The 13,511-nt window shown below is 42.5% G+C and overlaps 1 long non-coding RNA gene across 3 annotated transcripts; it reads right to left on the bottom strand.

The window, feature by feature from the left end:
- Nucleotides 1-352: 352 nt before the first annotated feature.
- On the bottom strand, nucleotides 353-3,187 carry LOC123145157 (uncharacterized). 3 transcript variants are annotated; one of them, XR_006472140.1, is made up of 6 exons: nucleotides 3,104-3,187; nucleotides 2,736-2,994; nucleotides 2,572-2,623; nucleotides 1,784-2,473; nucleotides 1,431-1,620; nucleotides 353-656 (listed from the first exon to the last, which is right to left on the bottom strand). It is a non-coding gene; the product is annotated as an uncharacterized lncRNA (long non-coding RNA). The 3 variants fall into 3 exon arrangements; XR_006472138.1 differs by having other exon boundaries at nucleotides 1,784-2,623; XR_006472139.1 differs by lacking the exon at nucleotides 1,431-1,620 and having other exon boundaries at nucleotides 1,784-2,623.
- Between the last annotated feature and the right edge of the window lie 10,324 nt (nucleotides 3,188-13,511).

The following is a 13,511-nucleotide window of genomic DNA, read 5'->3' as shown; positions in this document are numbered from 1 at the left end:
GGATGAAACGTTCCAAGTCAACAACAGGAAACAAAATTTGCACCGCAGGCAACAGCTAGCGAGTTGATAAAAAAAAACATGAACAGTAATGCACAAGAACAAGTTACAGCCACGAGAAGATTTTTGCCGTGCAACACTGGGCATATTGAAGATGAGGTCCTGAAACAAGTAATCAACAGATCCTGATACAGGATATTAGAGAGTTGTTGGCTGCAACAAGTAAATGAACAAATCCTGGAACAAGTGATCGTACAACTGAAAGGCGTTATCAAGATTCAGCATTTGGTTCGAATGATTCTTTGATGAGCAGGAATTTGAATGTGCACGTAGCATACTGACAAACAAATACAGCTAAGTGAAAGGCATTGTTTCATTTCAACTTGGACATGACAAATTTTGCATACCTCCTTAAGGAAATCGAAAGTATGCGTCAATTGCCTCATTTAAAATTGTAAGATCTTGCATTGACATAAAACAGAAGAAACAGGGCTGAAGATGCAGACATACAAATACTCTTTCTTAAAATGCTAGCTGTAAATTGTTGAACTACTGCCAGTAAAAAACTACGATAATGCCTCAAGTAGTCCAGTCATATATTCTGAATTTAGACTTTCGCCATAGGCGCTAGCTTCTCGCCAAGCAGGTGCCTCCTTTTTCTGCACATGTCCAGAGCTTCAGATATTATAATCCCACACAAATACTCGAAGTACGTACAACAGAATTGATGATTCAGGCCAAAACAGCATTAGAAATGTACTGCTAACAGTATGTCACACAAATATCTTAACTTAGAAATGGCGAAACACCAAGTCGATACCTATACAGATCACATCATACAATTCCTATCGAAGAATGTATGCTCAGAAGTTTGTATCATACATTCCTACTTATTCGTTATCTTCTGTTTCTTGCCATGCTAACAAAATAGATATTTCTGACAGTAATTAGAGAACATTAAATATATCAGTGCATTCTTAAAGATGAACAAGAACAATAGAGTACCCAGAGTATCCAGCGCTACCATGCAGCCATCTATCCGAGTAGTTCATACTGGTCTAAAGACAAATGTTCACACTCCCTGCCGTTGGTGGCCTGACTGCACGGCCATGAGAATATCCAATCATATGAGACGTGCCGGTGACGTCAGGTCTCCAAATATTATATGACCAATGCTCCATGGAAACAGAAACAATAGCTGAGGGGCAGTGCAACGCTTATCATCTTCAGGACGGTTACACTTACTGATATAATTCTTAGTATGATCACCTTTTCCAAGTTCTCAAGGGACAGTTACACTTACTGATATAATTCTTATTTCCCGGTTTCTCTAGGTGTGAGGCATCATCGTCAGTGCCAAGATGGTTAAAATTAATGCTGATGCTGCAGTGTTTCATTGATGATCAAATGATGGGCGTGGGGGTGGTGCTTACGTGGCCATGAGAGTGATGTCCTGGCTTGCTTTGACCACACTCTTCAAGGCATCACCATCCCAGACCTGGCTCAAGCAATAGCGGTTTGACCAGGCCCAGAACAACTGATTTGGTCTCAGGCACAGAACTGACTGACAGAAATATGTAACCAAACACTGACATAGTAAACTTAATCCAGCTAAAAAGAAATCTGCAAGTAATCCAATCTTAAGAAGAGCAACCAGATGAAATAACACATTAAGCTTCAACAGAAAAGCTCAAATCACAAAGCATCAACTAGACGAGGATGATAACACCAAGCGAAACATCAACTTGACGCTAACGATTCAGTTTGACAAGTAATGACCACTGACCATGATAGGTTTTCTTCTTCTCCCAAACATAACCACTGACCCAAGATGTTCGCCGACAGGTCAAAATGATGCACTTCTTACCATCCCACTGCTTGTTTTTCTCCAAAATATTAGCATGTCATGTCAAATCCTGCAAAGGAACAACAGAACAAACAGTTCAGTATATGAGACTCTGGATCATACCCAAAAAAAGCACAACGTAACAGAATGTGGCAAGAAAGAAATAACATCAGTAGCGACACTGGATCACAGGCAAAAAAAATTTACCAGAATTTGCCAAAAGCAACAGAATCAATTTCGGCACTGAAACTATCCCAGGCAAAAAAAAACTTGTAAAATGTGCAAGAAACAAAAGAAGCAACAGTAATAAATTTGTATGTACAGTGCAGTGTGAGTTGGAAAGATTGAATTTTGTATAGAATGCATTTCAATATTCACATTCAGAATTCCCCTGGAGAGACAGTTAGCCGCTCATGGAAAGACATAAATCTGCTTGATCAGGCATTACAGAATTGTGCACTGAAATTCAGCTACTTATATAATTTTTATTTTGGATAAGAATCACAAGGTTGGATTTGAAGATAGAAAATGGTAGTGAGACAAATCTGAGGTGATAGCTGAGGAGCTTCATTCAACTGGATCCCAGTGGCTCCATATCAGCAAGGAACTCATGCTCTGGGAGATTCTTCGCTGGCAAAGTCACCATCTGGCCGGTGAGTTCCATGCTATGGCGGAATGGCTATGCAAATTCAGTTAAATCTAAGAATGAGGAAAACTGGAGCGATTACTATGCAGAGAAACTAGACGCTTTTGTCCTGCCCATACACTTGTGGGGATGACCTGCAGATTATAAACCATTTTAATTCAAGTCAGTCTTCCAAGTTGTGATGCTTCGCAGTTATGCCATAATTGCAAGAAAACTAGAGCTAAAAGCAAAAGAAAGGGAACAAACCTTCAGAAATAGTTGGTTGACCAGTTCTTGGATTGAAAATAAAGATGGCGCCATTGATTGGTTTGGTCGTCAGGTTACCCTCGAAGGTTTTGTGAATGGTATCTCGATAGACATTTATGTCATCCACAAGCCGTATGATTTGATTGCTGAATATCTCTCCGTAGTTCTGTGAAGACACATATGGCTCGGTGGGTTCAGATGAATACAACTGAAGACCCTTTCTTATTCTCTCCCTCAGCACATACAGAGCAGGATTTGACTGTCAAAAGAGAAAATAAACAAGCATGTCATTTATTAAATAAGATTTTTTTACTACAACAGAGATATTGCCATAATGCTAGATTTGCTACAGTTAGCATGGTTATTACCTTCATGATCTTGTTCATTGCTTGCTGGAGGAGGGGCTTTGACCCGGGCCAAGGAACCAGTTAATATTCTAGCTGAACCTGAAAAGTGGAAACCAACATATACGTGTGCACGATTAATGCATGGTTGGCGACCACCAGAGGGTAAATCTTCTGCTGTGGATTTGATTAAGCCCAGAACGCTGTGCATTTGTCAGTTTTTTGTACTATATTGATTCCTCAAAACCTGAAGCCTTCTCCCAAAACAAACCCTCCCAAGTAGGGAAATACAGTAGTATGTTCCCTTAAATAAGGTATGTTCCAGGATACCTTCCACACCACCGAGTGCTTGGATGACGTCAGTTCTGTAGTTGTTCAGACTCCATAGCTTTCCATCATGTCACACCAGAATGGGTTCTGTTTCAGCACTTCATACTGCTTAAAGTCATGGGCCAAAGTGTGGCGGTCTTTCTGGAATAGTGTTGATACGGGGTATGTTCTATCCCATGAATCTTCAAAGCATGCATACTCAGCCCAAATTGTTCCAAGATTAATTAAAGATCTATTTATGCACCAATGCAATAATCATCATGCTCACCTACTAAACCTAAAATCTCATAATCCACCAAACATCTTTGACTGCCTCCTCAAAAGTCATATCAACTAAAATTCACCTGAAATCTCATAATCTAACGTGAAATTTGGGTCAAAATCATAATCACCTAACTAAATCCAAATTGTCCAAGACTAATTGAAGATCTATTTATCCACTAATATAATAATCATCATCCTTGCCTACTAGACCTAAAATTTTATTATCCACTAAACATCTTTGACTATCTTCTGAAGATCACAATCACCAAATTAAATCCACCTAAAATCTCATAATTCTCCATGAAATTTGGTCCAAGATCACAATCTCACAAACTAAATCCAAATTGTTCAAAGATTAATTCAAGATCTTTTTATCCACCGATATAATACTCATCATGCTCACCTATTAGACCTAATATCTCATAATCCACAGAACAAGTTTGACTATCTTCTCGAGATCCCAATCACCTAACTAAATCCAACTAAATCTCGTAATCCACCATGAAATTTGGTTCAAAATCACAAATTCACAATCGCCTAACTAAATCCAAATTGTTTCAAGATTAATTAATTATATTGTTATTCACAAATATGTGAAGGGGAGCCTTGGCGCAGTGGTAAAGCTGCTGCCTTGTGACCATGAGGTCATGGGTTCAAGTCCTGGAAACAGCCTCTTACAGAAATGTAGGGAAAGGCTGCGTACTATAGACCCAAAGTGGTCGGACCCTTCCCTGGACCCTGCGCAAGCGGGAGCTACATGCACCAGGTTATTCACAAATATAATAATCACCATGCTCACCTACTATACCTAAAATCTCAAAATCCACCGAACATCTTTGACTATCTTCTCAAGATCACATCTACATTACCAACAAACTATCTCATTTTCCAATCATAACTCCTCAAAACAACTTAAGTATGACACCACCCAACTAAGTGTGTGTTGCGGGCTTAAGGATGTAACATGATTGACTCATACAATCACTATCTCATGTTGGGCTTTATTTCAGGCAATAGTTGCTGATGCTTAAGCAGTGCTCTTGCAATTCCGCAAGTTAAGCACATTGATATAAGTCTATCCTATCACAACCTTGATAGCTAGGTTGGGTTTTCTTGGGCTAGGTTTGGTTTAGAGAAAGGCTTAAGCTTGAGTGAGGAGAAACTCTGACTAAGTTGCACTTGGTACAGTTAAAGATGTCGGCCTTTGCATCTTGAATGCATTTTGGTGTCAGGCGTATACAGTTTGAACAATCGGACAAAACTTTCCTTAAGAATGATGCTAGTATAGTGTCCACTTGATGGTATATGCTCCCCCATGATCGATATTTCAAAAGTTGGGTCCAAAATTTTGATCTATATTATCTTAAGTGATGTAATACAAAACACTGGGTGAGGTTGCTTAGAAAGATCGCTCAGCGACAGTCTTCACTTCAAGTTGCTTGCTCTTCGATGAGACTGCTTCACTGAACCGAGGCACTCGATGACATAACTTCTGACATATAGCTTTAGCAAGGACAAGAATTGAGATCTCGCAGTAAGTTGGTTAGGGGTGGGGGTCGATGTGTGGTTTTCTTTGCAGAGGCCCCGTTTGATGGATGACTTTATTTTAAAAGCTTCTTGGAATCTCTTACAGGTTTGGAGGTTAACTTTGTACCTTTATCTGCAACAACCTTCTTGGGAACTTTGTGGAGACTCCAAATCTGGAAGAGGTACTTATCTGCTAGTTGGCTTGCAAATGTTTTTGGTGTTAAGTAATGGGTTGAGGATGGCAAGCTTAGGTAATGGTCAATTATGACCCTGATAGAGTTATGGCCTTAATTTGACATTGGTAAGGGTGCAAGTGGGATAGTACTGCCAGCTAAGCCGCTAGTCCACCCCGCAAAAAAATCTAGCTAATTCTCCCGCAGGCAACAGCTTTGTGCATGTGGGTTCATGCGAGTATGACCGCGTTGCCCGACGGGCTGTCGCACATTCCGCAAAGAAGCGAAACCTACTCCTTGTTCTAGAAAAAACTCATGCAGCCATGCTTCACACTCAGCTTCTTTTGAGACAACAAGAGCGCCACACGATGCGCTGGGGTCTCTGGTTCGATGACGGCGTGCCGCTCAACCCGCATGCCGCGACATAAGTTGTGGTTCCTGAACCTTCGTCCACGCTGTCGTTTGGTTGACGGTCTTCGCGATAGTGGCATTGTTCGACCAAAACATCTGGAGCAGAGCAAACCTGGATTGTGGCTGAGCAAACCTCAAATGTTAGGAGCTGCATGCATTAGTTCAGTTGCGTCTGAAGTCAGCCCACCAAATTACACGAACTGGTTGCATGCGGTGTATGCGGGATGACACATTAACACGCAATAACTAGCGTGGGGTTGTGCAAACCACCACATCAACCCGCATAAACCAGGAGAGCCCACTTAAGCAAGTGCAGGCTAGCTACAACCCGCCGCGCTTGCATCCTGAGACGTTGGTAACAAAAGGGCGGCTATATCTAACTCCATTCCATTCCATCATCAACTTCTTGAGGTCCTAGTATAACTTGGTACTCCCTAGGTGGATGGAATAAAGGGGTGTCCCGAGCTGCTTGTAGATTCCACCTCTTCAAACCTTCTTGCTTAGGTATGCAGATGCGACCTCCAAACCAAAGAACATATTGCTTGTCTTTTGAGAATGCAAGGCTTTCCCATGCTTTAATTGATTTCTTATATACTTCTTGATTCATCCTAAGAGTGGGTGTAATCTCGAAGTTAGCGAGATAGACACTATTGACTAGCTCTACACCAAACTTCTCGAAGCCTTCATGTAGCACTAATTGCTTCGCTTGGTCAAGGCAGAACAGGGACACGACTTCCTGCTGAGAGTATCCACTGCGACATTGGCCTTATCAGGGTGGTAATGGATATCAACGTCATAGTGGTTGATCAAGTCTACACCAAACTTCTCGAAGCCTTCATGTAGCACTAGTTGCTCTGCATGGTCAAGGCAGAACAGGGACACGACTTCCTGCTGAGGGTATCCACTGCGACATCGGCCTTATCAGGATGGTAATGGATATCAACGTCATAGTGGTTGATCAAATCTTCCCATCTAGAAGAAGACATACTTAAAGCATGCACTACTACCGCTATTTCCAAATCATGGGTAGGGCAGTTCTATTCATGAGGACGTAGTTGCCTTGAAGGCTACGAAGATTCCTTCTTGCATCAAGACGGAACGAAGTCCATGATTAGATGCATCACAATAACTTCAAAACTCGTATAAATATCTAGGGTGGCTATGGACGGATCAGTGGTTAACCTCTTCTTAAACTTTCAAAAGCTCACTTCACACTTGGGCCTTCATTCAAACTTCTTATCTTTGTTCAAGAGTTAAGTCATCGGTGATGCTTGAAAGTCTTCACAAATTTGCGATAATAACTCTTGAGTCCGATGGAACTTCTGACTTCACATTTGCTTGGCCTTCCAGTTGGTTACGGATTCTAATCCTTGATGGCTCTAAGGAACTTCCCTCCCAGTCGACCGTCGAGGCACTCTTAGCACTTCGTCTTTTCATGTTCCTAGTTTTGCTCATGTTCCTCGACCCGTGCAACTCATTTCAGGTGGTTAGTTTGTCGACTCTGGTTGTATGGTCATTCTTGACTTTAACTCTTGTTTTGATTAGGATCCTCACACAGATGCTTTACTTGTTGTGGGCCCTCGGCGCTGTAGCTACCAGGCCCTCTATGAGCTTGACTGGCTTCACCTTCCTTCTAATGACACCGTCGCCAGTCTCTCCGCCTCTCCTCGTCTACCAACTCTTTGTGGCATCATCCATCGTCTTGGTCACTCATGTGGCTCTCGTCTGTCATCCTTAGTTCGATGTGGCCTTCTTGCATGTGCCTCTAGAAGTGTGTCTTTAGACTATCAAGTTTGTCGGCTTTGCAAACAGGTCCGGTTACCTTTCCTTTGAATTAATCCAAACCATCCTCCCATGATGATCTTTGTACTCATAACATTCTTCGGGAGGGACACCAAAATCACCTATGTCTAACAACTCTGATCCACATGTATCGTATTCATGATTATATCCATATGGGGCACATGCAAGCTACTAAGCTTAGATCAAAACATCACAAATCCAAGTGCCAAAGTTATCTCCATCCTAGAATCCAAGTAGCTATATCATTTAACCTAAAGGAAACACGAGTTGTGCTACTCCAAGATCCTTGTTCCCTTACTGCTAATCCAATGCTCCAATAATCCACCATTTCCATAATCACGATTGATGTTGCTAAGTCTCATCTAGCCTAAAGGAAACAAAAGTTGTGTTACTTCAAAATCCTTGTTTCCTTACTACTAATCCAATCCCAGATGCTCCAATAATCCACCAATTATCATAATCATGATTGATGCGGCAAACTCTCATCTAACCTATATGAATCCGATATATATCCAAGGTTTATCATACTACACCCTAAAGTTCTCAAACTTCATTAATCTCCAAAAGTGTGAATTTAACACAAAGCAGTCCACCAACATCATAACCATGATTTAAATAAACCCCAAATTCATTGTTATCAAAATCCAATATAAACCACAAAGTTCTATTGACGGACTATGGATCCTTATATGTACTACTGAAGTTATTTATCCATCGTGAAATTTGGTTCAAGATCACAATCACCTACCTAAATCCAAATTGTTCCCAAATTAATTAAAGATCTGTTTATCCACCAATATAATAATCACCATGCTCAACTAGACCTAAAATCTGATAATCCACCAAAAATCTTTGACAATCTCCTGAAAATCACTTCTACATCACCACCAGACTCCAATCATAGCTCCTCAAAACAACTTCCGTACGACACCACCCAACTTGGCGCATGTTGGGGCTTAAGGATGTAAAATGATTAACTCACACAATCTCATGTTGGGCTTTATTCTAGGCAAAAGTTGTTGGTGCTTAAGCGATGCTCTTACAATTCCACAAGTTAAGCACATCGATGTAAGTCCATGCTATCAGAACTTTTATAGCTAGGTTGGGTGTCTTGGACTAGATTTGGTTCAGAGAAAGGCTTAAGCTTGAGAGAGCAGAAACTCTAAATAAGTTGCACTTGGTACAGTTGAAGGCCTAGACTAGACTGCAACACGACTTCTATCTCCCCAAACTCATCCACACAACAACATAGCTTTGGCACCTCACTCCGCAACGACCATGTCACGCCATCCCGAGTAGCAGATCCACGTGCAGACATCGGATATGCCCACAACCGTCCACCAATCGCGGCCGACGCACGGGCATAGGGTGTACGATGCCTTTCTCCTCCAAGTGCCCTCTTCAAGCCTCCTCGCTTCCCCTATCATCATCCCCTCACCGCTCAACTCTAGGTTCAAAATCTGACGACGACGGCAGCAGTCCACTCCCGACGACAGTTAAACCGCTTCGCCCACACCCCTCGTGCACTCTCTGCTCCATGCCAGTCCAGTTGGGCATCCTTTGCTTGGCTACGGGTTGCTTTGTGTGCTGCCTCGATCCCACAACCCGGCTTCCCCTGCTGGGCGCCGCCATAGCCGAACGCTCGAGCACCACCTAACGGCAGAGCAAGAGCAGGGGCAGTCGGCACCGCAATGTCTAATCCACATGATGTGTGCACGACGCTACCTGTCGCCGGGGCCAAGGGCCCCCAACAAGGGACCGTAGGATGCGACATCAAGTCCGTGACAAGTAACCCGCATACAAGGGAAGGACGCCAAGCAAGATCGACGAGGAACAAAAATTGCAGGACTTCGACACCCACTTCTAGTTTCATCGCCTGGTGCTTCTTCATCTGATTCTTCCAGTTTGTCGGCCATTCGACCTCCAGATTCTCATGTTCATGTTCTTAGGAACTTCCCTCCCAGTCGACCGTCGAGGCACTCTTAGAACTTCGTCTTTTCATGTTCCTAGTTTTGCTCATGTTCCTCGACCCGTGCAACTCATTTCAAGTGGTTAGTTTGTCGACCCTGGTTGTATGGTCATTCTTGACTTTAACTCTTGTTTTGATTAGGATCCTCACACAGATGCTTTACTTGTTGTGGGCCCTCGACGCTATAACTACCAGGCCCTCTATGAGCTTGACTGGCTTCACCTTCCCTCTGATGACACCGCCGCCAGTCTCTCCGCCTCTCCTCGTCTACCAACTCTTTGTGGCATCATCCATCGTCTTGGTCACTCATGTGGCTCTCGTCTGTCATCCTTAGTTTGATGTGGCCTTCTTGCATGTGCCTCTAGAAGTGTGTCTTTAGACTATCAGGTTTGTTGGCTTTGCAAACAGGTTCCGTTACCTCTCCTTCGAATTAATCCAAACCATCCTCCCATGATGATCTTTGTACTCATAACATTCTTCGGGAGGGACACCAAAATCACCTATGTCTAACAACTCTGATCCACATGTATCGTATTCATGATTATATCCATATGGGGCACATGCAAGCTACTAAGCTTAGATCAAAACATCACAAATCCAAGTGCCAAAGTTATCTCCATCCTAGAATCCAAGTAGCTATATCATTTAACCTAAAGGAAACACGAGTTGTGCTACTCCAAGATCCTTGTTCCCTTACTGCTAATCCAATGCTCCAATAATCCACCATTTCCATAATCATGATTGATGTTGCTAAGTCTCATCTAGCCTAAAGGAAACAAAAGTTGTGTTACTTCAAAATCCTTGTTTCCTTACTACTAATCCAATCCCAGATGCTCCAATAATTCACCAATTATCATAATCATGATTGATGCTGCAAACTCTCATCTAACCTATATGAATCCGATATATATCCAAGGTTTATCATACTACACCCTAAAGTTCTCAAACTTCATTAATCTCCAAAAGTGTGAATTTAACACAAAGCAATCCACCAACATCATAACCATGATTTAAATAAACCCCAAATTCATTGTTATCTAAATCCAATATAAACCACAAAGTTCTATTGACGGACTATGGATCCTTATATGTACTACTGAAGTTATTTATCCATCGTGAAATTTGGTTCAAGATCACAATCACCTAACTAAATCCAAACTGTTCCCAGATTAATTAAAGATCTATTTATCCACCAATATAATAATCACCATGCTCAACTAGACCTAAAATCTCATAATCCACCAAAAATCTTTGACTGTCTCCTGAATATCACTTCTACATCACCACCAGACTCCAATCATAGCTCCTCAAAACAACTTCCGTACGGCACCACCCAACTTGGCGCATGTTGGGGCTTAAGGATGTAAAATGATTAACTCACATAATCTCATGTTGGGCTTTATTCTAGGCAAAAGTTGTTGGTGCTTAAGCGATGCTCTTACAATTCCACAAGTTAAGCACATCGATGTAAGTCCATGCTATCAGAACTTTTATAGCTAGGTTGGGTGTCTTGGACTAGATTTGGTTCAAAAAAAGGCTTAAGCTTGAGAGAGCAGAAACTCTAAATAAGTTGCACTTGGTACAGTTGAAGGCCTAGACTAGACTGCAACACGACTTCTATCTCCCCAAACTCATCCACACAACAAAATAGCTTTGGCACCTCACTCCGCAACGACCATGTCACGCCATCCCGAGTAGCAGATCCACGTGCAAACATCGGATATGCCCACAACCGTCCACCAATCGCGGCTGACGCACGGGCATAGGGTGTACGATGCCTTTCTCCTCCAAGTGCTCTCTTCATGCCTCCTCGCTTCCCCTATCATCATCCCCTCACCGCTCAACTCTAGGTTCAAAATATGACGACGGCGGCAGCAGTCCACTCCCGACGACAGTTAAACCGCTTCGCCCACACCCCTCGTGCACTCTCTGCTCCATGCCAGTCCAGTTGGGCATCCTTTGCTTGGCTACGGGTTGCTTTGTGTGCTGCTTCGATCCCACAACCCGGCTTCCCCTGCTGGGCGCCGCCATAGCCGAACGCTCGAGCACCACCTAACGGCAGAGCAAGAGCAGGGGCAGTCGGCACCGCAATGTCTAATCCACATGATGTGTGCACGACGCTACCTGTCGCCGGGGCCAAGGGCCCCCAACAAGGGAACGTAGGATGCGACATCAAGTCCGTGACACGTAACCCGCATACAAGGGAAGGACGCCAAGCAAGATCGACGAGGAACAAAAATTGCACGACTTCGACACCCACTTCTAGTTTCATCCGCCTGGTGCTTCTTCGTCTGATTCTTCCAGTTTGTCGGCCATTCGACCTCCAGATTCTCATGTTCGTGTTCTTAGGAACTTCCCTCCCAGTCGACCGTCGACGCACTCTTAGCACTTCGTCTTTTCATGTTCCTAGTTTTGCTCATGTTCCTCGACCCATGCAACTCATTTCAGGTGGTTAGTTTGTCGACTCTAGTTGTATGGTCATTCTTGACTTTAACTCTTGTTTTGATTAGGATCCTCACACAGATGCTTTACTTGTTGCGGGCCCTCGGCGCTATAACTACCAGGCCCTCTATGAGCTTGACTGGATTCACCTTCCCTCTGATGACACCGTCGCCAGTCTCTCCGCCTCTCCTCGTCTACCAACTCTTTGCGGCATCATCCATCGTCTTGGTCACTCATGTGGCTCTCGTCTGTCATCCTTAGTTCGATGTGGCCTTCTTGCATGTGCCTCTAGAGGTGTGTCTTTAGACTATCAGGTTTGTCGGCTTTGCAAACAGGTTCAGTTACATTTCCTTCGAATTAATCCAAACCATCCTCCCATGATGATCTTTGTACTCATAACATTCTTGGGGAGGGACACCAAAATCACCTATGTCTAACAACTCTGATCCACATGTATCGTATTCATGATTATATCCATATGGGGCACATGCAAGCTACTAAGCTTAGATCAAAACATCACAAATCCAAGTGCCAAAGTTATCTCCATCCTAGAATCCAAGTAGCTATATCATTTAACCTAAAGGAAACACGAGTTGTGCTACTCCAAGATCCGTGTTCCCTTACTGCTAATCCAATGCTCCAATAATCCACCATTTCCATAATCATGATTGATGTTGCTAAGTCTCATCTAGCCTAAAGGAAACAAAAGTTGTGTTACTTCAAAATCCTTGTTTCCTTACTACTAATCCAATCCCAGATGCTCCAATAATCACCAATTATCATAATCATGATTGATGCTGCAAACTCTCATCTAACCTATATAATCCGATATATATCCAAGGTTTATCATACTACACCCTAAAGTTCTCAAACTTCATCAATCTCCAAAAGTGTGAATTTAACACAAAGCAATCCACCAACATCATAACCATGATTTAAATAAACCCCAAATTCATTGTTATCTAAATCCAATATAAACCACAAAGTTCTATTGACGGACTATGGATCCTTATATGTACTATTGAAGTTATTTATCCATCGTGAAATTTGGTTCAAGATCACAATCACTTAACTAAATCCAAATTGTTCCCAGATTAATTAAAGATCTGTTTATCCACTAATATAATAATCACCATGCTCAACTAGACCTAAAATCTCATAATCCACCAAAAATCTTTGACTGTCTCCTGAATATCACTTCTACATCACCACCAGACTCCAATCATAGCTCCTCAAAACAACTTCCGTACGGCACCACCCAACTTGGTGCATGTTGGGGCTTAAGGATGTAAAATGATTAACTCACATAATCTCATGTTGGGCTTTATTCTAGGCAAAATTTGTTGGTGCTTAAGCGATGCTCTTACAATTCCACAAGTTAAGCACATCGATGCAAGTCCATGCTATCAGAACTTTTATAGCTAGGTTGGGTGTCTTGGACTAGATTTGGTTCAGAGAAAGGCTTAAGCTTGAGAGAGCGGAAACTCTAAATAAGTTGCACTTGGTACAGTTG

The sequence above is a fragment of the Triticum aestivum genome, chromosome 1B (assembly GCF_018294505.1).
Source record: "Triticum aestivum cultivar Chinese Spring chromosome 1B, IWGSC CS RefSeq v2.1, whole genome shotgun sequence".
NCBI classification, from domain to species: domain Eukaryota; kingdom Viridiplantae; phylum Streptophyta; class Magnoliopsida; order Poales; family Poaceae; genus Triticum; species Triticum aestivum.
Note: the sequence above shows the minus strand (reverse complement) of the source record. Positions and strands in the feature narration are given on the sequence as shown.